This window comes from Canis lupus, chromosome 1 (genome assembly GCF_048164855.1).
Source record: "Canis lupus baileyi chromosome 1, mCanLup2.hap1, whole genome shotgun sequence".
Classification (NCBI taxonomy): Eukaryota; Metazoa; Chordata; class Mammalia; order Carnivora; family Canidae; genus Canis; species Canis lupus.
The window spans coordinates 43114654-43139814 of NC_132838.1; the positions used below are offsets into that span (position 1 = coordinate 43114654).

The 25161-nt window shown below is 36.8% G+C and overlaps 1 protein-coding gene across 2 annotated transcripts in view; it reads left to right on the forward strand.

The window, feature by feature from the left end:
- Positions 1 to 25161, forward strand: part of ESR1 (estrogen receptor 1) — a 290055-nt gene that overhangs the window by 141451 nt on the left and 123443 nt on the right. The gene's annotated exons all lie outside the window — the stretch shown is intronic.

Sequence of the window (25161 nt, forward strand, 5' to 3'; positions counted from 1 at the left end):
TTGCTTAGGACATTTGAAATGCATATTTGAAAACTAGCAGATAAAGCTGTAAATTTGAAAACTCATTCTCATTCAAGGCCTTAAACTCTGGAAGAATATTTTCTAAGGCAGGCATTCTAGTTGTGTCGGGCAGTGTTTTTCTTCTTGTATCAATAAGGCAGAAATGGGGTATAAACAGATGTTTTTTTCTGTATGACTATACACAATTCAGAGATGAAGGCTGAAAAAAAAAGTATCTTGGGGATCCCTGGGTGGCGCAGCGGTTTGGCGCCTGCCTTTGGCCCAGGGCGCGATCCTGGAGACCTGGGATCGAATCCCACATCGGGCTCCCGGTGCATGGAGCCTGCTTCTCCCTCTGCCTGTGTCTCTGCCTCTCTCTCTCTCTGTGACTATCATAAATAAATAAAAATTAAAAAAAAAAAAAGTATCTTGGCCTTTCCCGAATAGATCTTAAAATTCCCTAAACTGCAATCCAGAACAATGCTACCTTTATTTTGGGTCTGTGGGATTAGAAGGCTCCACTGAGATTGGCTGTAAAAGGCTCAAATTTAAAGGGTTTACAAATATGTAGATGTATAATCGACTAGTTAATTAGTGTCTGATAATGCATGTCAAAACACGTGACTCCCCATCTCATGAAATCAGAAAGGCTGACCTTAAATATCTTTAATTTTCTTGCTTAACAAGTAGCAGACCACTTTGACAGAATCTTTATTGTTAACGTGATTGTCAAAACGGGAAAACAGTTCTCACTGGCCTAGGTAACCAATTTCTGAGTTGTCTCTACAGTAGTTAATAAATAGAACTTAAAGTATACCAGGAGCCGTATTTTTAAAAGGGGGGTATTTTCTAGAGATGGATAATGATGATGATTGCATAACAATGTGAATGAACTTAATGCCACTGAACTGAATGCTTGAAGCTGGTCAAAATACTAAATTTTGTGTTATGAATACTTTCCCAAAATAAAAAAGGAGGTATAATACTTTATGTAAGATATGTGAAAGGGGAAATAGGCATCACATGGCAAAAAAAGCAATAGGTAAAAATGGTACTAAATTCAGTGATCATTTCTCTTATCTGGAACTTAAAATTTGATTTTTAGATAGAGTATAAACAGTGCAAGAAGGTAAATTGATCAACCAGCGAAGTTGGGTGGAATAATGAAATAGAGAGGTATGCCTTAGGTTCCTACAGCGTTTTTTCATAATAACTGCACTAAACCAGTTCTATTTATTTAACATTAATGAGTTCCTTGTGTGTACTATGTACTGTTCTTTGTGTAGGGATGTATTGGAGGACAAAACTGACAAAATTTCTGCCTTCAGGGGGCCTCCATTCTATCAAGCTAGTTATTCTATGAGGAATATGGACACTGTTGTAATGGTTTGCCCATCTTACACATGAAGAAGTAGAGGCAGAGCTGACTTTAGTATAAATTTATCTGTTACAGGGACGCCTGGGTGGCTCGGTGGTTGAGCGTCTGCCTTCGGCTCAGGGTGTGATCCTGGAGTCCTGGGATCGAGTCCCACATCGGGCTCCCCGCGAGGAGCCTGCTTCTCCCTCTGCCTGTGTCTCTGCCTCTCTCTCTCTCAGTGTCTCCCAAGAATAACCAAATAAAAAAATCTTAAAAAAAAAAAACACTTATCTGTTACAAATAGTAGCTGACTATGACAGGTACTGTTCTAAGCATTTTACCTGTATTAACTCAGTTTTTATTGCATTTATTATCTTAATTTTATGGATGAAAAAACAGGCATAGAGAGGTTAATCTTAGAGTTTAGTATTGGAGAAACAGTTTCAATTTTAGAACACTTGCCTGTGTGAATCTCTTAGAATAGGCTAAAAAAGGGATGGCACAAATGCAGAGTTGTATCATTTTAGTGTTATTTGATTTTTTAGAAAACCTTTTCCCCCTCTCTTGCCAGATGACACAGACATCATGAAGGAGGTCTGTATATTAAGTGATTTAAAAACATGACCTCTGTCTTTGGACAACCCTGGTCTACAGTAAGGATTCAGTAAATACTAGCTATTGCTATAGTTGTTGATTTGAAATGGTTTGATATAATTAATTCTGGGTCTAATTGTTAAGACTATTATGTAACTATTAATTAAAATCATGAGATAACCTGGCATTTTGAAAACTAGGCTAGAAACCAGTTTTCTAATGCACTTTTAATATTCAGCCCATGCATTTCTTTTTACTTGTGTTACTAAATCTGTCTTCATGCTTCTGTGTATTTTTTTCCAAATAATCTTATTGATGCTAAGACTAATTCAGATTTGATTATTGTTTCTTTGCTTTTGTTTTATTTTTACAAACAATGTTCTGTTTTTTTTAAAGGTGTTACAATTAAGAAAAAAACATTCCTGAGGTATATCAGTTCCTGCCAGTTTTCTGAGTTAGTTATATTAACTAACTACACTACACTTGGAAGCTTTAAGCTATCCTATAGGCTTAAAGTATTTATACATACAAATATTTAAATGACATAAGAAAGAATGTAAGGGTAAAAAATCATATATACTGTAGAAGAAGTCCTATTTCAAATATAACTGTTTTAAGCTTAGAATTAACACCTATTATAACAGAAAACACTAAAATAATAGTGGCTTATACAACACAAAGTTTCTTCTCTCATACAAAACAAATCTGGACTTCTTTACCAGTGGTACAGCAGCTATGCAGTCAAAACGACCCAAGCTCCTTCTGACTTTTTATTCCCTAACTTAGCTTGAGGCTTAATTTTCAGGGGATCCCTCAGTGGCACAGAGGTTTAGTGCCTGCCTTTGGCCCCGGGCGCGATCCTGGAGACCCGGGATCGAATCCCACGTCGGGCTCCCGGTGCATGGAGCCTGCTTCTCCCTCTGCCTGTGTCTCTGCCTCTCTCTCTCTCTCTGTGTATGACTATCATAAATAAATAAATAAATGAAAATTTTTAAAAAGGCTTAGTTTTCAAAGTCAACTCCTAGGCCCATGTGGCTACTGGAGCTTCAGCAGTCATAGCTACATTACAGGCTGCCAGAAAGTGGACAAGAGGAAAATCGGTAGGGACACACTTTGCTGAAGCAGCTTCCTTTAAGGAGACTGCTGGGAGCTCTTACTCAGCACGTCCTCTTATGTCCAACTAGTCAGAACTTAAGCTCCATCTACCTGCAAGAGACATTGGGAAATAAAGTCTTTAAATTATGCACATTATACTTGGAATAAAACCTGAGGTCTGTTAATAACAATAAGTATCGAATACACATTTGGTGGGCAATCTCTCTATAAGAATATGCTTCAAATTACAATTTGAATATTGGATATCCTTTTTTTTTTTATATATATCCTCTTGAATAAGTATTCTGGCTTACTGAGTGTGAACATATATCAGAGATCATCATTTTAATAAAGAACCAGAACACCAAACACCAAAATTCACATGAAAGCCATATTGGAAAACAAACAAACAAACAAACAAAAAAACTACTATCCATTGAGTGTATTGTGAAGCGTTGTATGAAATATCTTCACAGCATCTTTATGAGTTAGATACTATCATTGTGGCCACTTCACAGATAAAGAAACAGAGGCCTCAAAATGATAAGTGACCTTCCCAAACGTGGCATGAACTAAGGAAGTTGCAGAGCACAGATTAGTCTGGTTCCTCATCGTGTGCCCTCAAGGTGATTGCATCATGATGCTTCATTTTGTAACTCAGAAGGTGTTTCAGGATGTTCCAGTTGGTCATCTTGAGCATCAATTATCATTTTATGGTCCTGTTAAAAATTCCGGCCAAACTATTTGATCCTTGGGATCTGTGGTTGTACTGTGCATATTTTTTTTTAAATGTATGCTATAGACCAAATTACGCACACTCACATTTAACTCAGAACAGTTCTAATATTGACGGAAAATTTCCCGTATGTGAGAGAATGTGTTCTGAACACAAGTGGTGAATAAATATTACATACTTGTTTTCAGAAAGCACCACTACCCTGAGTCCCTGAATGCAGCCTCAGGGCCATGGAGAGCTAGCAGCTTCAGTGACCTGAAGTTTTTGTGACACTTATGCTTTTGCTCCTCTTTGGGATTAAAGATGATAAATTTGAAGTGGTGTCCTACACTTCCATTGGAAGAGACGGAGTCTCTGTGTGTGTATGCGTGTATGTGTGGTTAGAAGTTCCGTGCACCTGAAGGGAGTGCTGCCATTAGGGAGGAGAGTGGAGTGGAATGGAGAGGAGAGTGGAAAGAGGAAAGGTTTATAGGGCCAGGTCTGGCATCACTTGGGGACTTCAGAACCAGTCACCTAATTGTGTAAATATTTGCACACCCCAGTATATTAACTGGTCATCTTAGAACTGAAATGTTTAGCGGGAAATTCCCTCTTCAACCTTCACCTTTTTGGATGCAAAGCTTGGCTTGTTTCTTCTATTTTTGTTTGAATCATTCCATTAATCAGCCTTAGTGAGAGATCACTTAATCATCTGTGAAAGCATAAACTCTTAATTGTTAAAAATCACTGGTGCAGCACACACCTTTCTCTACCCACCAGCAAATTCAAGTGCAGATTTTCTCATGTTTTTTTTTTTTTTTTTTTTAAGTTTCTTAGGCTAAATAATAAGAGTTTTTTTTTTTTTTCTTGTGTCCCTCTCCTTCCTAATCTTACCTTTCTCAGTCCATATATTCCCACATTTCTCCATCTTGTGTCCCCATGCCAGTATTGTGCTGTGGGTGGCTCCTATCTAGCCACCAGCTTTTGAGGGACCTACAACCCTCAGAGGTTACAAACCTGGGCTGGGGGAATTCCTGGAGCATGGGTAATCTGAGACCCATGAACCCAGGGGACTTAACACATTGTCGCAATGTTTCCCAATCTTTTTTTTTTTTTTTTAAGATTTTATTTATTTATTTGAGAGAAAGAAAGAGAGCTCAAGCAGGAGGAGCAGCATAGGGAGAGAGAGAAGCAGGCTCCCCCCTAAGCAGGGAGCCCCATGTGGAGCTTGATCTCAGGAACCTTGGATCATGACCTGAGTTGAAGACAGACACTTAACCAACTCAGCTACCCAGGTGTCCCTCAATTTGTTTTTTTGTTTTGACTCCATCAAGTTGAAAAATCCAGTCTGGTGACAACAGTTGATACTAAGAAATAAGACTTTGTCAGATACTTGGGCTTTAGAAGACCACAAACCATTGTAATATGTAAGATTTCTTTATCCTTCAAAACCAAGTTTTGCCCCTCACAGGTGATAAGTACCTTGATGAAAATGCATTAATATAAGTCCACTACTGTGTATGAGCACAATAATACATCTTACACATGTATGAACTATGTTTTCAAATGTTTACAAGCCCATGGAAACAGTAGATTGTACATTCTTTGAGAGTGGACTTTTACTATCTTTGGTTTCTAACACAGTACCTGGAACATAGTAAGTGCTTATTAAATATTTGATGACATTGCATGATGATATTTTATTAATACAAATCGATTTCCTTGGCTAATAGAACAAGGTAAAAATACAGATTCAGTCTATGCGTTATTAATCTTAGTATTGTTTGGGTTATTATGTGTTTTCCCAAGCAACCCACACTCAAGGGACATTAACTTATGTGTGTGTGTTGGGGATAGGTCCTCGGACTTTTCTGATGTTCAGATGTAGTCTCTGCAGTTAAAAAAAAAAAAAAATAGGAGAAACACTGCCCTAATGAACCTGTGGTATGATTGGAATTGGAAGCTTCACTCATTGCTTTGTTCATTTAGCAGTTTTAACTGAGCTTGCTGAGAGCCATCCCTGCCTCCCTGGTGCTTACATTCTAGTGGTGGAAACAAAAAAGCAAGCATGATAAACAAGTTAATTATCTATATTTGGAAGACATGGGTATTATGGACAAAGGAAAACAAGAACTAGAGATAAGGGAGCAGCAATGCTGGGGAGGAGGGAGAGACAGTGTTAGAGTAAGCCTTTTGGAGACAACATTTGAGCAGCACTTGAAGGAGGAAGTGAGAGAGCCATCCAGAGACAATAGCATTCCAGGCAAAGGCCCCATCAAGTGCAGAGTCCTGAAAGCAAGAGATGCTCTAGAATATTCTAGGAGCCAGCCTTAGTAGAGCAGAAGGAGGCAGGAGTCAGAAGTGAAAGAAAATGTGGTAAAAAAGGTAAACAGAGGGGAGACATTGAGTTTATGTGGCAACAAAGATTTTGGTTCTATTCTGAGGCAAATGGGGACTTGGGCAGCCCCGGTGGCTCAGCAGTTTAGTGCTGCCTGCAGCCCAGGGTGTGATCCTGGAGACCCGGGATCGAGTCCCACGTCGGGCTTTCTGAATGGAGCCTGCTTCTCCCTCTGCCTGTGTCTCTGCCTCTCTCTCTCTCCTCTCTGTGTATTCTCATGAATAAATAAATAAAATCTTTTAAAAAAAATGGGGACTCATGCAGGACTTTGAGAGGCAAGATATGACTTCTATTTCAAGTTCTCACTTTGGCTTGCTAGGTTGAGAAAAGACCCAAAGGAGGCCAGCGTTTGAGGCGGGAAGAACCGTTAGGAGACTACTACAGTAAGGTGGTGAGAAACGGGTTGATGAGCTCTGACAATGGTGGTACTAAAGCAGACAAGAATTTGTTGATGGCCTGGGTGTTGAGTGTGAGAACAGCTTTAGGGATGACTCCATTTATTTTCACCTAAACAATTAGAAGGTGGAATTGTCAACAATTGATATAGGAAAATCTATAATGGACAATGTTTCTTGGGGGGAAATCAATTTGGTTTTGGCCATGTGGAGTTTGAGATGTTTTTAGACAATGCAAGTAGGGATGTCTGAGCTTGAGGAGTGGGTCTGGACTTGATATAATGTCATGAGGCCTCAGCACAGAGAAGATAAATGAAATCTCTAAGGGAGCGCATGTAAAGAGAAAAGAGAAGGAGACCAGAGTTTTCCTATTCCTTTTTCCTTATGTGTCTACTATGTTTTTAGATTATGGCACTTTTTCTTAACATCTAGGATTTTTCAAACATTTGAAAAAAATTGAGAGAATGTTATATTTCAATTCCTTTCAACATACTTTTGTGTTTATGTGTGAGTTCTTAAAAAGAAAGTCTGAGACATTATATTTTACATCCATAATATTAATACCTCAGTGTATATCCTTACCAGAGAAGGACTTTTAAAACTATAGTCCCATACATTGCAATATTTAACAGTGAAATGAATAATTTCTTTTTCTAAAGATTTTATTATTCATGAGAGACACACACAGAGAGGCAGAGACATAGACAGAGGGAGAAGCAGGCTCCTCGCAGGGAGCCTCATGTGGGACTCGATCCCCAATCCTAGGATCACGACCTGAACCAAAGGCAGACGCTCAACTGCTGAGCCACCCAGGTGTTCCAAAATGAATAATTTAATATTAAGTTCCTTGTTTCTCCACCACTCACCTCAGAAATGTCTGTTTATAGTTAGTTTGTTCCAATTGTCCTCCAAAATCCGAATAGTGCATTTGTTTGGTATGACCATCCTTCCCTGCCCCCTTCTTTGCCATTTATTTGCTGAAGAAATGACAGAAGTCGTGTAAAATATTCTACACTTTGGATTTAGCCAATTGAATATTTTTGACAGCATTTAGCATAATCTCATATAATCCCATCCTTTATTACCTGATAAATTTTCGTTAGATCTTAAGGCCTAATTAGACTCTTGTTCAATATTTTGGTAAGAAAACTACTGAATTGCACCAGGAGGCCATAGGTTCTGGAAATACCATTTTTAGTGATGTTAAGATTTATCAGTGATTCAGGGGTGCCCAGGTGGCACAGTTGGTTATGCACCTGACTCTTGGTTTTGGCTTAGGTTGTGATCTAAGGATTGTGAGGGCTCAATGCTCAGTACAGAGTCTGCTTATGGCTCTCTCACCCTCTGCCCCTGTCTCTCACTCTCTCTCAAATAAAAAATAAATGAATAAATAAATAAATAAATAAATAAATAAATCTATAAATCTCTAAGAAAAAGATTAATCAATGATTCGGTGTTAACAACTTAGCCATTATTAAGTTTTCCATGAACCTTTTGTCCAATAGTTTTAGTCACCACTCGTTGCTTAGATTCATTATTTCATCAAGGTTGAAAAAAGAAAAAAGAGAGACCAAAGACCAAAGTCAGAAAGAAGAGGAAGAACTAATGTAGGAGATTTGAGATGGAGGCCCCCTTTTTGTGGCATCTTGAAAGACAAATGAGGAAAATGTAGGAAGAAAAAGTGATCAGTTGTGTCAAATGTTGCTTTTAGGTCAGGTACACTGAGAATTGATAACTGGCCACTGGAATTAGCAAATTCATGCTTATTGGTGATTTTGTCAAGAGCAGTTTTGATGGATTGGTCAAGGAGGTCTAATTGGAGTGAGTTCATAAGAGATTGGGGAAAAAGGAGTTGGGAACATCAAGTACAAACATTTCCAAAGGAGGGAGAAAAAAGAATCATGGAGTAGAAGGAGGGTAGAATTTAATGCACTAGTGAAGGGATTGTTTTCCCCTAGGAGGGTGTGCAGGATGACAGAGTTTAGGTGCAGGGCCCATAGGTGGGCATGCATGGTCCTGTGGAGCTTCTTTGGTTGCCTCAAGTCTTAGGGAATTAGGAGCAAGGTCATCAGCTGAGAGTGAGGGTGAGGGAAAAGGTTTGAGATGTTGAGGAGTCTAATCTTTTCAGTCAATTCAGCTCCATAGGTGGCTGGAGGAGAGTTGCATTTAACCAAGACAGCAGTTCTGTATGATGAATCAAGAGAGAGAGTAGGACCCTCCTTGTCCCTTGTAATTCAGGTCAAGAGCCTCTTGCATCTCCTAGGAATTCTGCTGGTTCAAGGGACTCTGATGTGAGATTCTTCATGAATGCTTTAAAATCTGCTGAGACATGTGTTTGGAAGATCTGCATTCTGTGTATCCTTATCCTGAGGCCCTTTGGGAGACCCTGCGGAGAATTTCTGTGGTTAGTTGAAACTGAAGTGGGTTACCTAAGCCTATATTAGTTCCATCCTGTGTTCCCTGTGAGGATCACCAGAGCACCCCCCTGAAATGGTTTTTCTGTTCTGCAACCCTCCTGCCTGCTTTGATGTGATCACAGCCTTCAGCAGATGTCCTCAAGTGTGGTGTGGGGCTTCTAGATGATGTAATACCTTTCCAAATGAATCTTATAGAGAAATCTAGCCAGGAATGGAATAGTGATTGAGTTGTTTGTCCTTTACAAACCTGAAACAAGGTGTAGGGGACAAACTAAAACAAACAGAAGAGAAAACAAAGAGCAGTTTAATGTCAGAAACCCTGAAATAGTCCAGTCAATGAGGCAAAGTGACTTGAAATTTCTTATAAATGAAAATTCTCCAACACACATGCTCAGAAGCAGCCACTAACGTAAGTTTACTGTTTTCTTCACTAATTCAAACCAATACAGTTTATCCAGGGTCTTCCAGACCGCAAAAACCTGTTATTAGAAAGCAAAAGACATGGTTTTTAAGTGACTACTATAAGTGGAGCCACATGATCATTTTTTATTTTCTGCGAGAGAAAATATGCAGAGATCTTTTTCTAGCTATAAACAGGAGAGAAAAAGAGATGGGTATAGATAAATGTACTGCATAGCTGTGTTATTGATGGGTTATGCCATCACAGTGTTACATGGACAGAGGAAATGGGGCTGGAGAAAACTAGTGACATGGAACTGGCCCAGTGGTTTACAGGTTTGAAGCTTTGGGCAAAGCTTACCTGCTGATGTTATTTATACAGCAATGTCCTCTCAGAGGTGATCTGAAGAAGCCTGTGTGAATGCTTCAGCATTCAAACTAATGAATGATACAGACTTGGATAAAAAATCCAGCTTTGCTACTAATCAGCTGGTTAACCTTGGAGAAATCAATCTCTCAAGCCTTTTGTCATCTATACTAGTATAAATTTCCCAAGGTTAATTGTAAGCATTGAGACAATAGATGCTTTCAGTTACAAAAGTCTAGTACCATAATAAGATTTATGAGAGATAATTGTTCTCTTACACCTCAGATACAAGTTTCTTGGTATTAACTAGTGCAGTTATATAGAGTCTGTGGTATGGCAATATTTCTTAACCTGCTTAGCAATTTAAGACCCATTAACTCTTTGCTCGTAATTGTGGAAGATAATTTAACTCAGTGCAATTTTCTCTTTCTTCCTTTCCCCCAATATAATTATATCACAATTGTTGACTAAGTCATTACTGTGATGCATAAACAGTGCCCATTATTGAGCCACATAAGGGAATTACAGCCACAGTTTTCTTTTTCTTTAGACCTTTTATTTTTTCTATGGTTAACAACTGCATCATGTTCTCTGTTGTCCAGTTTTTGCTTTTTTTTAAAAAAAGATTTTATTTATGAGAGAGAAGAAAGAGAGAGAGAGAGGCAGAGACACAGGCAGAGGGAGAAGCAGGCTCCATACAGGGAGCCCGATGTGGGACTCAATTCCGGGCCTCCAGGATCATGCCCTGGGCCAAAGGTAGGTGCTAAACCACTGAGCCACCCAGGGATCTCCTCTTGCCCAGTTTTTAAACTCTGATTTTTTTACCCATATACTTCAATGATTCTGAGATATACTTGTCAATAATATTTTTCATATGCTCAAATACAAAGTTACAATTTTTACCCCTGGAATAATGCCTGACAAAATCTTCCATCTCTCTGCTCCAATTATGATCCTAAACCTTCAAATGGCTTATTTTCTTGTCTCACTTTATGGGGTAAATCCCTGAGGAACTTCCTAAGAAAGGACACGTTAGCTATATTTTTAAAGTTCTTGCTTATCTGAAAATGTCTTCTTTCCTTTCTGCTAGGCAAATGATAGTTTGGCTGGGTATGGTATTTTCCTTTATTCTCTTGAAGCCATTTTTCCATTGTTTTCTAATTCTCCTTATTGCTACTAAGTAATCCACTGCTAGTGTTATTACTGGTTCTTTTACTACAGTCCTTTCCCTCACTCAAGTCTTTTGCCTGTTTTATCTCTAGTATTCTGAAGTTTCATGATTATGGTTTTTGTTTTGTTTTGTTTTGTTTTTTTCATTTATTGTGCTGGCCATACACTCAGAAGATCCTTTCTGGTTTAGGGGTATTTTTCTTTTTTTGGTGGTGGGGGGGAAAGGTCTACTTTTCTAGATTTTGTCGAACTTACCTTCCAACTCTTATGATGAACTTTAAAAAATGATTTCTCACCTATTTTTAATTTCTAAGAGATATTCTTTGTCTTCTAAAGATTTCTCTTAAAAATATAAAATTAATAATTATATATTTTTTGTAAAAGATTTTGGCTCACTGTTACAGTGTCCTTTTTAACCTCCCAGAGGATATTGATTATATTAGTTATAGTTGTTTTTAAAACACCTTTCTTCTGCTCCCTGAAATATTTCTTTTCTCTAGTCTTCCTCCAACTCTCCATTCCTTCCTAATTTCTTTTCTTTTCTCTTGCTCTTGATTTTGGAAGCTTATCACAAATACTTAACCATCCATTCAGTTGTAACTGTGAAGAACTAAAAATGTTGATTGGAGACTCTTGAGTGTGTAGCTTGATTTGGGATTTGGAATAGTGAGTTTTAAAACAAGGCTTTCCTGGGACTGATGAAGTTCTCCAAACTATAATTTCCCAGTGTCCTTTTCAGGGACTAGGAAAGCCTAGTTGCCTGTGGAGTTCCCTTATGGAAGTGCAAGTGAGGATAGAGAAAGTCCCCCTTTCAGAACGCAGACTCATTAATTTGCTTGTTTGTCTTCCACCACCCTCACTCCACTTGGTATCCTAAAGTGTGAACTCCTTGATTATTTTTTCCCAGAAAATTAAACTGTAGTATCTTGGCAGGGGTTTGGAGGGATGGGGAGTAGAAAGTAAAATGTGAAGCTTGATGTTGCTGGGTCAGATGGTAGGCCTGTTAGTTTAACCGATATACAGATTTTCTACCAATTCCTCTGGCATTTTAGCCAATGCCTATGCTGTACTTTATCCCTCTGAGCCATTTTGGGATTCTTAGGGACAATTACTTCTCACTGTTATTTGTTTCTACCCTCATCCCTTTTGTCATCCCTAAAAAGGATAAAACTATTTCAAAAGCTGAGTTTTAGACTCTTCCTCAATACAAAAAAAGAAACATAATTTTCTCCCCATTAGAAACATTTCTTTCTGGCTGTCTACCTACTACCTTCTGCTGGAAGAGCTCTCATATGACTGGACACACAGTAGGGTCCACTGGCCATAGGGATTCCAAATCCTTTTGTTTTCTGTTTTCAAGTTTAAAAAGTGCTATAAGCTCAAAGTAAGGTATGATGTGCAGAAGGTACCTCTACCTGACATTTTTGACATTGGCAGAGTGAACATTTTTAAGTTTTAAGGACTCTTTTTCATACATGATTCTTCACAATAATGTGAAGAAAATTCCATTAAAGTAAAAAAAACAAACATCAAACTGATGCTTCCAAATGAATATTGTCCTTCAAATCTTCTTGAGAAACTATATGCCTGAGACAATAATGTTGCATTTCTCAAAATATTATTGAAAATATTCTAAGATTTCTTTTAGATCCAACTTGTAAGCCTGACATATCATTATGTTGCTGTTTTTATGATCCCTTAAGTGATATAAAGGACTTAATTAACCAGATTTCCATTTGTATAATGATGGGCTGATAAAAAAAATTTTTTTTTCACTTATTGCCCTACTTTGTGTAAATAGATTTCCATACCATTTGTAGTTAGAGCTAGAGTTTCTACCATATGACTCAGTAGCCAATAATCAAAATCGGTATAAGCAAATAGAATCTGTAGAAAATGCTGATATTTGTCAGAGTCAATGAAAGAATCCTTTATTGAGTTTTTTTTTTTTAAGAATAACTCATTATGAGTGATTATTAGAATAACTTACTGTGATTATTTGGTTAAGGTTTTTTTTTTTTTTTTTTTTTTTTTGAGAAATGCTTAGCTCATTTATCACTAATTCTGTTCCCGTTAACCTTCTCCTCATCAGCCAATTTGTATAATACTGGTCATAAATTTTATAGTAATTACTTTTGTTCTAGAAAAATTTTGAAATCAACATACTATATTTTCTTTTCAGATAAGCCCCTAAGTTTTAATTTTCAGAAATTAAAGTTGTGGTATTTGGTGTCCCTCTAGATAGTCTTATGGTGATCTCTTAATGATATTCATTTGTAGAAGGGAGATGTATTGAAGAAAACAGGATCTTCCAATCATTTGTGGCTCTTCTGGAAAGCAATATAAAATGAACTAGATGCATTTTTTTTTTAACCCTAACACATTGAGTGTCAATTTAGGCTAAGAATTTTGGTTGCAGGGCAAGAAGTATATAAATAATCTGCAAGAGATAATTACTTTACAGATGGAATTTTTTTTCCTATAATAAATAAGATAGCTCATTAATTGTGAAACTGTTTGACTCTTGGTATTGTGCAATCAGTGCTATCCATTTAGAGATAGATGTTGCTTTGCCAAGCACTATATTAAAGTTAATCTAAATTATAGATCATACAGTGTTGTAGACCTTTTTATACTGATGTGAACAATTCTCTTTGTTTAGGAGTAATATATTGATCATATGCTTTCTTTTCTTAGTTGTGTGATGTATACAGATGTTTTTAAAAATCTAAATGATAAGTTTGTAAATTTTAAGTTCATAAGCAAAACAAAGTTTTTGCTTCTCAAAACCACTCCTTTTAAGATTGTTGTGATTTATAATTACTATTCTGTAGTTATAAAATATATTCATGTTTCATATAAAAATTGATTATATAGCTAACATTTCCAACATTATTGTTGTGATTGTACAAGGAAGCTCAAAAAATAATTTGGTAAGCATAGAGGTGGTTTGTTTTGTTTTGTTTTGTTTTGTTTTTTTAGATTCCAGTTATGAATAGAACCATATGGTATTTGTCTTTCTTAGTCTGATTTATTTTACTTAGCAGAATACCCTCTAGGTTCATCCATGGTGTCTCAAAGGACATGATCTCAACCTTTTGTATGGGTGTGTAATATATATATATATATATATATATATTTATGTGTGTGTGTGATTCTTCACAATAATTTGAAGAAACTTCCATTAAAGTAAAAAACAAAACAAATATCAAACTGATGCATCCAAATGAACATTGTCCTTCAACTCCTCTTGTATATATATATAATATATACATATATACATAATATATATATTATATATATACACACCTCATCTTTAACCATTTATCTATCAATGGACACTTGGGTTGCTTCCATATCTCAGATATTGTAAACAATGCTGCAATAAACATTGGGGTGCATATATCTTTTTAGCTTAGTGTTTTCATTTTTTGGAGGGGTAAATAGTTCAAATTATTGGGTCATATGGTATTTCTATTTTTAATTTTTAAAATTAATTTATTTTTTAGAGAGAGAGAGCATGAGCAGGGAGGAGCAGAGGGAGAGGGAGAGAGAAACTCTAAGCAGACTGGACTGAGTGCAGAGCTCAATGTGGGGCTTGATGTTACCACTCAGAGACCATGGCCTGAGCCCAAACCAAGAGTCAGACACTTAACACCCAGGTGCCTCTATTTTTAATTTTAACCTCTATACTGTTTTCCACAGTGTCTGTACTAATTTATATTCCTACAAATAGTGCATGAGGGTTCCTTTTTCTCCACATCCTTTCCAACAATTGTTATTTCTTGTCATTTTGATTTTAGCTGTTCTGACAGGTATAAGGTGATATCTTTCTACGTGTCTGTTGGCCATCTGTAGGTCTTCTTTGGAAAAAAGATCTTTTCAGGTCGTCTTCCCATTTTCAATCAGTTTCTTTTTATTGAGTTGTAGAGTTTATTGAGTTTTATTTATTGATTTTTTTGTATATTTTAGATATTAATCTTATTGGACATATAATTTGCAAATATCTTCTCCCATTCAGTAGATTGTCTTTTTGTTTTGTTGATAGTTTCCTTTGCCATGCAAAAGCTTTTTTTTGGTATAGTTCCAATAGTTTATTTTTGCCTGTGTTTCCCTTGCCTTAGGAGACATACCTAGAAAACTACTGTTACAACTGATGTCAGAGAAATTACTGCCTGTGTTCTCTTCTAGGATTTTTATGGTTTCAGGTCTTACATTTTAGGACTTTAATCCATTTTGAGTTTATTTTTGTGTATGATGTTATAGAAAGTGATTCAGTTTCATTCTCATGTAACTGTCCGGTTTTCCCAGCAATATTTGTTGAAGAGACTGTTTTTTCCCCATCATATTTTCTTGTCTCCTTTGTCATAGATTAATTAACCATATAAATATGAATTTATTTCTGGGATCTCTCTTCTGTTCCATTGATCTGTGTGTTTATTTTTGTGTCAGTACCATATTGTATTGATTACCACAGATTTGTAGTAGCCCTTGAAATCCAGGATTGTGATACCTCCAGCTTTGTTCTTTTTCAGAATTGCTTTGGCTATTTAGGGTCTTCTGTGGTTCCATACAATTTTAGTATTATTTGTTCTGGTTATGTAAAAATGCTGTTGGTATTTTGAGAAGGATTGCATTGAATCTATAGATGGCTTTGGGTAATACGAATATTTTAACAATGTTAATTCTTCCAATCCATGAGCATGGAGTATCTTTCCATGTGTTTGTGTCATATTCAGTTTCTTTCATTAGTGTTTTATAGTTTTCAGAATGTAAGTTTTCACCTTATTGGTTAGGTTTATTCCTAGCTATATTATTCTTTTGGTGCAATTGCAATGGTATTTTTTTTAAAAATTCTCTTTCTGCTACTTTGTTGTTACTTTATAGAAACAACTGATTTTTACTGATTTGGGGGTATTAATTCTGTATCCTGCTACTTTACTGAATTCATTTATTATTTCTAGTAGTTTTTTGATGGAATTTTTAGGATTTTCAATGTAAAATATCATGTCATCTGCAAATAGTGACAATTTAACCTCTTCTTTACCAATATGGATGCGATTATTTATTTTTCTTATCTGATTGTTGTGACTAGAACTTCCAGTATAAACTTTCTTTTCTTTTTTTTAATTTTCCATTTTTATTTAAATTCAAGTGATTAACATATAATGTATTATTGGTTTCAGAAGTAGAGGTCGTGATTCACTAGTCTTATATAATACCCAGTGTTCATTACATCATATGCTTCCTTGATGTTCATCACCCAGTTATCCCACCCCGCGATCCCCCACCCCTCCAGCAACCCTTAGTCTCTTATGGTGGTCTCATTCTCTGATTTCATCTTGTTTTATTTTTCTTCTCTTCCCCTATGATCCTTTGTTTTGTTTCTTAAATTCCACACGAGTGAGATCATATGATAATTGTCTTTCTCTGCTTGACTTATTTTGCTTAGCATACCCTCTAGTTCCATCCACATAATTGCAAATGACAATATTTAATTTTTTTGTTGGCTGAGTACTATTCCAATGTGTATATATGTATATATATATGTATATATATATACATATATACACTACATCTTCATTATCCATTCGTCTGTTGACAGACATGTGAAGCCCTTTTCTTTTGATTGGAGTATATTCTTGAGTTATTTTTTGAAATAGATATAAGGTTTTTTTTTAAGATTTTATTTACTTATTCATGAGACACACACACACACACAGAGAGAGAGAGAGAGAGAGAGGCAGAGACACAGGCAGAGGGAGAAGCAGGCTCCATGTAGGGAGCCTGATGTGGGACTCAATCCCAGGACTCCAGGATCACGCCCTGGGCCAAAGGTAGGCACTAAACCACTGAGCTACCCAGGGATCCCAGATATAAGGTTTTTAAACTTTCTGATTTCTCATGTGTCTAAGAAGTTTGCCTTCCTATTTACTAATAGTTTGATGGAGTATAAAATTCTGGGTTCAAATTCTTTTCCTGTGAGAACTTTGAAGATAATGCCCTATTCTGCTTTAGAATTTATTGCTGCTTATGAGAAATTTTGATACCAGTTTGAGTCTTATTTCTTTGAGGAATAAATTTCTTCTAGGAGACTATCCTCTGAATGATGAAACTTCTTTATCATGTCTCTAGATGTGAGACGTTTTGTTTAATTCTGTAGGTCTTCAATAGACCATTCAATTAAAGTCTTACTTCAGGTCAGTGAAATTTTCTTCTACTGTATTTTGGTTTCCCTATTCCCCTTTGTTGTTTCTATTCTTTCCTTCTTGAAAGACTTTTTGATAGGTACTGGATTTCCTATCACTATCTTTTAAAAAATTCTTTATTTAAATTCAATGTAGTTAATATATACTGTGTTACTAGTTCCAGGGGTAGAATTTAGTGATTCATCAGTTGCATATAACACCCAGTGCTCATTACATCAAATGCCCTCCTTAATGCCCATCACCAGTTATTCCTCCCTCCCCACTTCCCTCCAGCTACCCTCAGTTTGTTTCCTAGAGTTCAGTGTCTCTTATGGTTTGCCTCTCTCTCTATTTTTATCTTATCTTATTTTTCCTTCCATTCTCCTATGTTCATCTGTTTGTTTCTTAAATTCTACATATGCAGAGAAGATAATTTGCAAATGTCTTATCAGATAAAGGGCTAGTATCTTATTATGGTCTTTCATATCTTTGAGTTATCTTATAGTTTCCTATCTTGTTTTTTTTTTTTTTTCCACTATATTTAGGATACTCTTCACTTTAGGACATCATCTATTAGATCTTTAGTTATGTCACTTTTATTATTAAATTTATCTTTGCTTCTAAAATTTTCAATTTTGGTAACAATATTTTTAATTTTTTAGGAATGTGTTATTTGTATTCTACTTTTTCCTGAAACCCTATGTTATATGCTGCAGTACTCACTTTTATCTAGAGCTGATTAAATGGAGTCACTCAGAGTGCAGAATGTGGTGGAACAAACATTTTGTTACTATCCTCAGGTTCCCCTAATGCTCAGAATTATCACCTCCTTCATCATCCTTACTGTATCTTCTACTCTATCTTTACTGTCACCCCTGAGTTCCAACTTTATTTTGCTATCTCTCTTTGTAGTGAGATCAACAAACCTGTGTTTCATGTTGTTGTCACTTCGATCTGCATTGTTCATCTTGTTTTGCCTGCTTTTATTTAGAATGAGTTCAGAAAAATAAACATTGTGAAAGACGAAGAATCCAATCCCACCATACTTTTTTTTCATTGAAGTCTTCTTCTATTTTATGGATATAGTAACCTGTTGTAGATCCCTCTGAGCATGGACAAAAGAATGATTAAAGTATTCTTGTATTCCCAGAATGACCTCTATTTTTTTTAATGGCTCATTAATTCTTTTTGTTCATCTTGTGTTCTTTCTTGCTTTTGGTTTTCTTCAAACATCCAGTGGTCCATTGTGGTCTGTTTGTAGTGTTTGCATTTATTAGAGTCAAGGTTGGTGTAGATAGCTGTCGTTGATTGCACTGTAGCTGTGGGAATCTGTTTCCTTGACATGCCTCTTGCCACACTGGGCGAGCTGATCTAGTTCTGGGTCAGTGGATGGAGCATTTCCTCTTGCAGGCATTCCTCCAAGCTGATGGATGAAAGCAAGCAGAAAGATGGTCTGGAAAAATGTCAAGTTAGAGAAGACTTCCTCTGTGCATGGTTCTAGTCAGAGCTGCCTTCTTGATTTATTTTTCCTTTTTTTCAGTTTAAGGTTAAGAGCTAGAGTTTCTTAGGCTCTCTCTGGAATCAAAACATCTGGCAGGAATCTTCTTCATTGAGGCCACCCACATTTTTAACACACAGAGCTAAGGCTTCGGGTGCAGGGTTAAAGGCCCAGGTTTATTGGGAGAGAGGTGGAAGGATGTAGTTTTCCAAGCTTTTCTGAATTCAGTTTTTTGTTTTTTTTATTTTATTTTAATTTTTTAAAAATTTTTATTATTTATGATAGGCACACAGAGAGAGAGAGAGAGAAAGAGAGAGAGAGACATAGGCAGACGGAGAAGCAGGCTCCATGCACTGGGAGCCCGACGTGGGATTCGATCCCGGGTCTCCAGGATTGCGCCCTGGGCCAAAGGCAGGCGCTAAACTGCTGCGCCACCCAGGGTTCCCTGAATTCAGTTTTTTAATGAACTACTCTGTTAATTGCTCCAGGGTGCTTTGCATTTGTGTACTTCCAGCTTCTAGGAAGAACCTCTAGTGTGTTAGGTTTCCTCTGCTCTAATTTCTGTGCTCGTCCAACCGCTGGAAAGAAGAGGTACAACGTGGGTGTGCTCTGGCCCTTTCCTGAACCAGAGCCCTCTGATTTATTTTAAGTAAGATTTTATATTTTTAAAGACTTACAAACTTTATTGTTGTAGCTTATTAGTGTTTAGGTCCAGAGTCAATAAAAAAAAATCAGCCTTTATTTTCATGTGCAAGGTAAGAGCAGATGAAAATGAAGTTCTATATCCTAGAATGCTTTGAGATGTTTTTCCAAATGAGCTATTCAGATATACAACAGGCATGAGCCCCTGAATGTATGTGCATATAAATACACACATACACACACACACACACACACACACACACACACTGTAGTTTTTCATATCTCCTGTCATCTAACTATTCCAGCAGAAACAGGCAGTAATTTCACCATTTGCAGTGCCAGTGGAATCCACTGTGGTAGAACTCTGTGCAGAGCCAGTCATGTCAACTGTAGGAGTAAAGTTTTGAGTCAGAAGGAAATGACTTTCCCTCCCACTTACCTGTTCTCTTCAGCAGACAACTCCCTCAAATAGCAGTGGGGGCAGCCTCAGTTGACTTGCTTATTAGCCTATGCTCACTGTGAACCACAAACATTGAAAACATTTTGTCATTTCAGAATTCTGGAGCTCCGTGCAATTAAACTCATTGTTTCTCCTCATGCCCTAAATCCTGTTATAATGCTTCTTTGTTAGTGGCACTCTCCCTCCCTACTTGATCTTCCTTTTGAAACATACCTAAATGTTTTCCCTAACTTTAAGTTCTTTTATTCATTGTCACTCATGGGAGTCTCCTCCTTTCTAGTGACACTACTGTTGTTCAATCCTTATAGTCTGGACTCTGGTCTCTCCTGGGCTTCAGCCTTCTGTCATTTATACCCTATGTCTCCAGGGAGGCCCTTCCAGGTAGTGTATGGCTCTGATGATAACTAGATTAGACACTTTTCTGTTTGCTTGCCTTTCTACCTGCTTGCCACAGTGACCAACATTCAGTGAATAAGGTTAGTGAAGTCCTGTGATATGTAACCAGTAGAGAATGGAGGTCAAAGAAAGCTTGATTTCTGCCACCACCCCTTCCCTGAATATCTTTCACCATGGCTTCCAGCATCTCTTAGTCTTTCTGTCATGACATGCATGGTCAAGGACACTCACATGAGCATACCCAAACTTCATGAAAATAGATAAGAATTTGTAAAGAAGCAAATCCCTACAAGGCTTCTTCTTTCTGGGCCTCCTGAAGGGTAACCAATGCAGCAGTCACAACTCTGGTACTTAGGGGAAGCTGTCCCCTTTCTTTCCCGCTCCAGAAAGAAGACACAAGGTAATGAAAGAACTATTGTGACAGAGAGTCCTTTAGATTTCCTTCAATTTGTATTTTAAAGGGAATTATTCACAATTTATTATTAGTAATAGATCATATGGGAAACACTAGGTGGCTGACCAGGAAACCTTGCACTTAGAAGAACCGAAGCCTCTAGTCCTTGGCATGGCAGCAAGCCTCTTGTCTTGGGGTACCAGCGCTTTTTGTTCTCTGTGCACTCTGAGCTCCTGGTCAATGGGTTGACTTTCCATTGTGCTGAACTAACTGTGTCTTTTTCTTGTGTCTTTCCCCATTCTCTTCTCTCCCCCTACAGTGCTTTTCAGATCCTCCAAGGCATGCTTAAATGCTTTTTCTGTGATGTTCGTTACCCTTTTCCCAATAAAAATCTTGGTTCCATCTAACTATTGGTTTGCATTTTTATTATATTATGGTTCAGCTGTATCAGGTTTTTTTGTAGATATGCCTATTTCTTCCAGACTCAGTATATTTCACTAATTTTTATACATTTCATATATAGTGCTTAAGTGCCTTGTACACCATAGATAATTAGTAGATACTTATTGACTGGATTTGTATTAAATTGGCATCATTTATTTGTCCTGGTTAGTAGAGTTCTAATCTGGGGGAAGACATTGATAGCTAAATATTAAATGTAGCTAATAGCCTGGTTGGAAAAACAAATGTTTAACAACACCATAAGATTGTCTCATTTAATCTTTACAACGACTCAGTGAGTAGGGATTTATTTTCATTTTACTAAAGAGGAAACAGGCTTAGAGAAGTTCAAGAATTTGTCAAGAGGACACAGATGGTATAAAATAGTAGCACCACTGTGTTCTGTGTTCAAAAGTGTGTGCTGGGTTATTAGTTTCTGCATTGTAAACAAGCTAAAGAATGCAACTAGATTTTCAGTCTACCCGTTTTTATAATTTGACTTACTGTACTGCAGGGTCAGCTAAGGTAGATGATCTTGCCCTTGAAGAATACCAGGGAATTGCCCTGAGTGCTTAGGATACACAAAGCTCTTATTACACAGTCATTGTTATCATTTCCCGAGCGCCTACTGTGTTTCCAGCCTCACATGTCCCCTGGTCTCCTGCCCTCCTCCACTATGTTAGAGGCAGGAGCTAAGAAAGTCATTGTGTGAGGTACCATAACTTTCCAGATGCTTTTGGAAACAAGACACAATTTTATAGGCGGGCCAACGAGTGCCTCTTGGTAGAAAGTGAAGTTTTGCATCCTGTAAATACTCAGTGAATGTTTCTTGAATAGAGACAGGATTGGAAGAACATATCTCCCTGGCTTTCTTGATTCTCAGAGGGTTCACAGACCCTTCCTGTTTCTGTAGTTTCCTTAACCTCTTGTCAGATACATAGCAGGGTTGTTAGTTTTTTTTTTCTTTCCATTTTCATCATTGATTTAAAGCAGAGGTTGGCAAACTTTTTCTGTGAAGGGCCAGATAGTATATAGTTTAGCTCAGTGGGCCATTCAGTCTCTGCCATACCAACTCAACTGCCACAGACATGAAAGCAGTCACAGACAATGTGTAAAGGATGGAGCATGACTGTGTTCAAATAAATTTTTATTGAAAAATGAAGAGTCAGCCCATGCTGTAGTTTTATAATCCCTGATTTAAAGCAAAGACAGAATGTGCTTTGCTTATAGGATGTCACTGTGTTTGAATCTGTGTTTCCTATATTTTTCTAAAACTTACTGGGCAGGAAATGACTAGGTTGATGATACAATCATCTAGTTTAATAATTGAGGTAATAATGTCTAACACTTCCTGAGTATTTGCTATGTGTCAGGCACTTTGCTGAGCACTTTACATGCTTTATGTGATTTATAAAGCAAGTACTATTCTTATCTCTATGGAAGCTGAGGGAACTGAGTCAGAGAGAGCTTATATAGCTTGCCAGAGTTCATATGATAAATCGATACAGGTGGTCTAATTGCAGGATCCATGAGCAGCAGTACTGATAATAATGTACTGAACTGAGAGGGAAAAGCATAGGACTTGTCATCAGAAGTCTGGGTTTGCATCCCAGCTTCATGCTATGGCAAATTGTATTAGCGCCTAGCCTCAGTTTCCTCACCAATCATGGGAGAATAATAATACGACTTGACCTACCAACCTTAGAGGTTGCCTAGAGAGAAAAGGGTACATGAATGTGCTTTACTAACTGCAAACACAATACACTTTTAGTTTTTAGTCTGTCACTTGGCTATATATTATATATATTTTTCCATGTGAAATAAACACTTAAGACAACAGTGAAATTCTTGAAACTCTAAAATTTAAGAAAATGTCAATACCTAAAGCCACCTTCACATTTCCTTGTTGATCTCTCTCTGCTCTACAGCACTAACCTTTCCTGGGAGATTATTGTACTATATCCAGGCCCATCTCTGCTATAAAAAAGTAAAAATAAATAAATAAATAAATAAATAAATAAATAAATAAATAAATAAATAAATATAAGGTATCCTGTTCATTCTTTTTGTCCCTCGCCCTGCTGAGCAAGATTAAATTTTTTAAAAAGGGTTTTTCCTAGGTCGCTTGACCTGGGTAGACATGGGGTGGGTAGAGGTGAGGCATAGTTAGGGCTTTTTTTTTTTTAAGGTTTTATTTATTTATTAATGAGAAACACACAGAGAGAGAAAGAGACAGAGAGAGGCAGAGACACAGGCAGAGGGAGAAGCAGGCTCCATGCAGGAAGCCTGATGTGGGACTTGATCCTGAGACCCTGGGATCATGCCCTGAATCAAAGGCAGATGCTCAACCCCTGAGCCACCCAGGCGTCTCCATAGTTAGGTTTTTATGGAGTTCAAATGTGTTATCTTAATTTAACCAAGTCTTGTTAAAGGTCAACTTGGTTGGCATGGTTTTAAGGCACCTGCTCCCCAATCCCCTCTGCAAAGCCTCTGGCCAGATGTTAGCAACATAGTCACTATGGGGTCAATGGTGCACATCTCCCCATCTGAGAGGGTGCACACAGGGGTCAGTGGTGCACATCTCACCATTTGAGAGGGAACAAAAAGGGTGGAGAGATTCTTGAATGCTGCTCCTTTTCCACCTAGGCAATTCCTTTACAATATTGTGCTTAGTAAACTCCCCTTTACTTTTAACACAGCTCTCTTTTGTTATCTCTTTAGATAATAAAAATCTGTATCAATTCTATTAGTCAGGATTCCCTAGGGAAATGAACCTGGTCATTTCTATCTATCTAATCTATCTATCATCTATCTATCTTTATTTTTAAGAACTGGTCATGTGATTGTAGGAGCTGGCAACTCCAAAATCTGTAGGACAGGCCAGCAGACTGGAAATTCCTATGTTGTACTTCTGTAGGTTACCCTCCTCTTTCTTATTCTTCCCATTTTAATTCTTTCATTTAAAAAAAATGGGAAGAACAAGAAAGAGGAGGGTAACCTGCAGAAGTGTGATTGCCTATTCTTTGATGGCATCATAATTATTTTCATATAAGGTTCAGAGATTTTGTTTTGCTTATGTGGGATTTTGGCCAAGTTCAAGAATTATTCAGATCACTTGCAAAAAAAAAAAAAAGAAAAAGAAAAAAAAGTCCATCTACCAGTTACATTTAGTGGGAAAGGGGAGTTTAAAAAATAGTCAGATATTTAAAATTTTCAGTGACTTGATTTAACCAACTGCTTGTTTTCTATTGTACTTATATACATTTCCACATCCTTCATTTGAATTCTTGCTTTTAATAACCATAAATTTGGAGGATTATTTGATAATGAAAAGTTGGAGGATTCAGCTTTTCAGTATCAAGTAATCCTCCAAAAGCAAGGATTCAACTCTGTGGTTGAAAATTAAGACAATGCTAATGAATACTTTCAAAGTGATCCCAGGATAGTAAGTTAGAATCATTTGAATTTATCCATTTTTAGATTTTTTTTTGTTTTCCCTAGCATTTATACATTTCTGCCACAATATAAGCTTCTTGAATTCTGACTAAGCTAGTTTAAAAGCAAATTGCTTTAAACATTCTAGCACTACATTCAATTTAAAAGTTTCTTTAGTTTTACAAGGCATGAAAATTATTCATATAAATTTACATAAATTTACATATTTAAATGTATGTTTTGTAATTGTTGCAGTGAAGCTGTTTGTGGTTGTTTCAGGCACTAAAAAATAACTTTTACATTAAATATCAATATGTTAAAACTCTTTGCTAAAAATTTAAATGGAGTGTTGCTTCATGGCTATTGATATGATGGGACAATTTCTCCCAGTTAAAAGTAACACAATATACTACATTATTTTGAACACGATTCAAGATTTCGGTAAGCATTTAAAAATATGTGCCCTTTCTGAGTAAATAAATAATTTTGCTGCATCAAAACTAAAAATTGACATAATCAAACATGATATCTCTGTGGAGAGTTTTTATCATGAAATATTGTTGAATTTTGTGAAATGCTTTTAATACATCTATTGAGATGACCATATGATTTTTACCTTTCATTCTACATGGTATATTACATTTATTGATTTGTGTATGATGAACCATCCCTGTATCCCAAATATAAATTCCACTTGGTCACGTTGTATGATCCTTTTAATGATTTGTCGAATTCACTTTGCTAGTGTTTTATTTTATTTTATTTTATTATTTCATTTTTGAAGATTTTATTTGTTTATC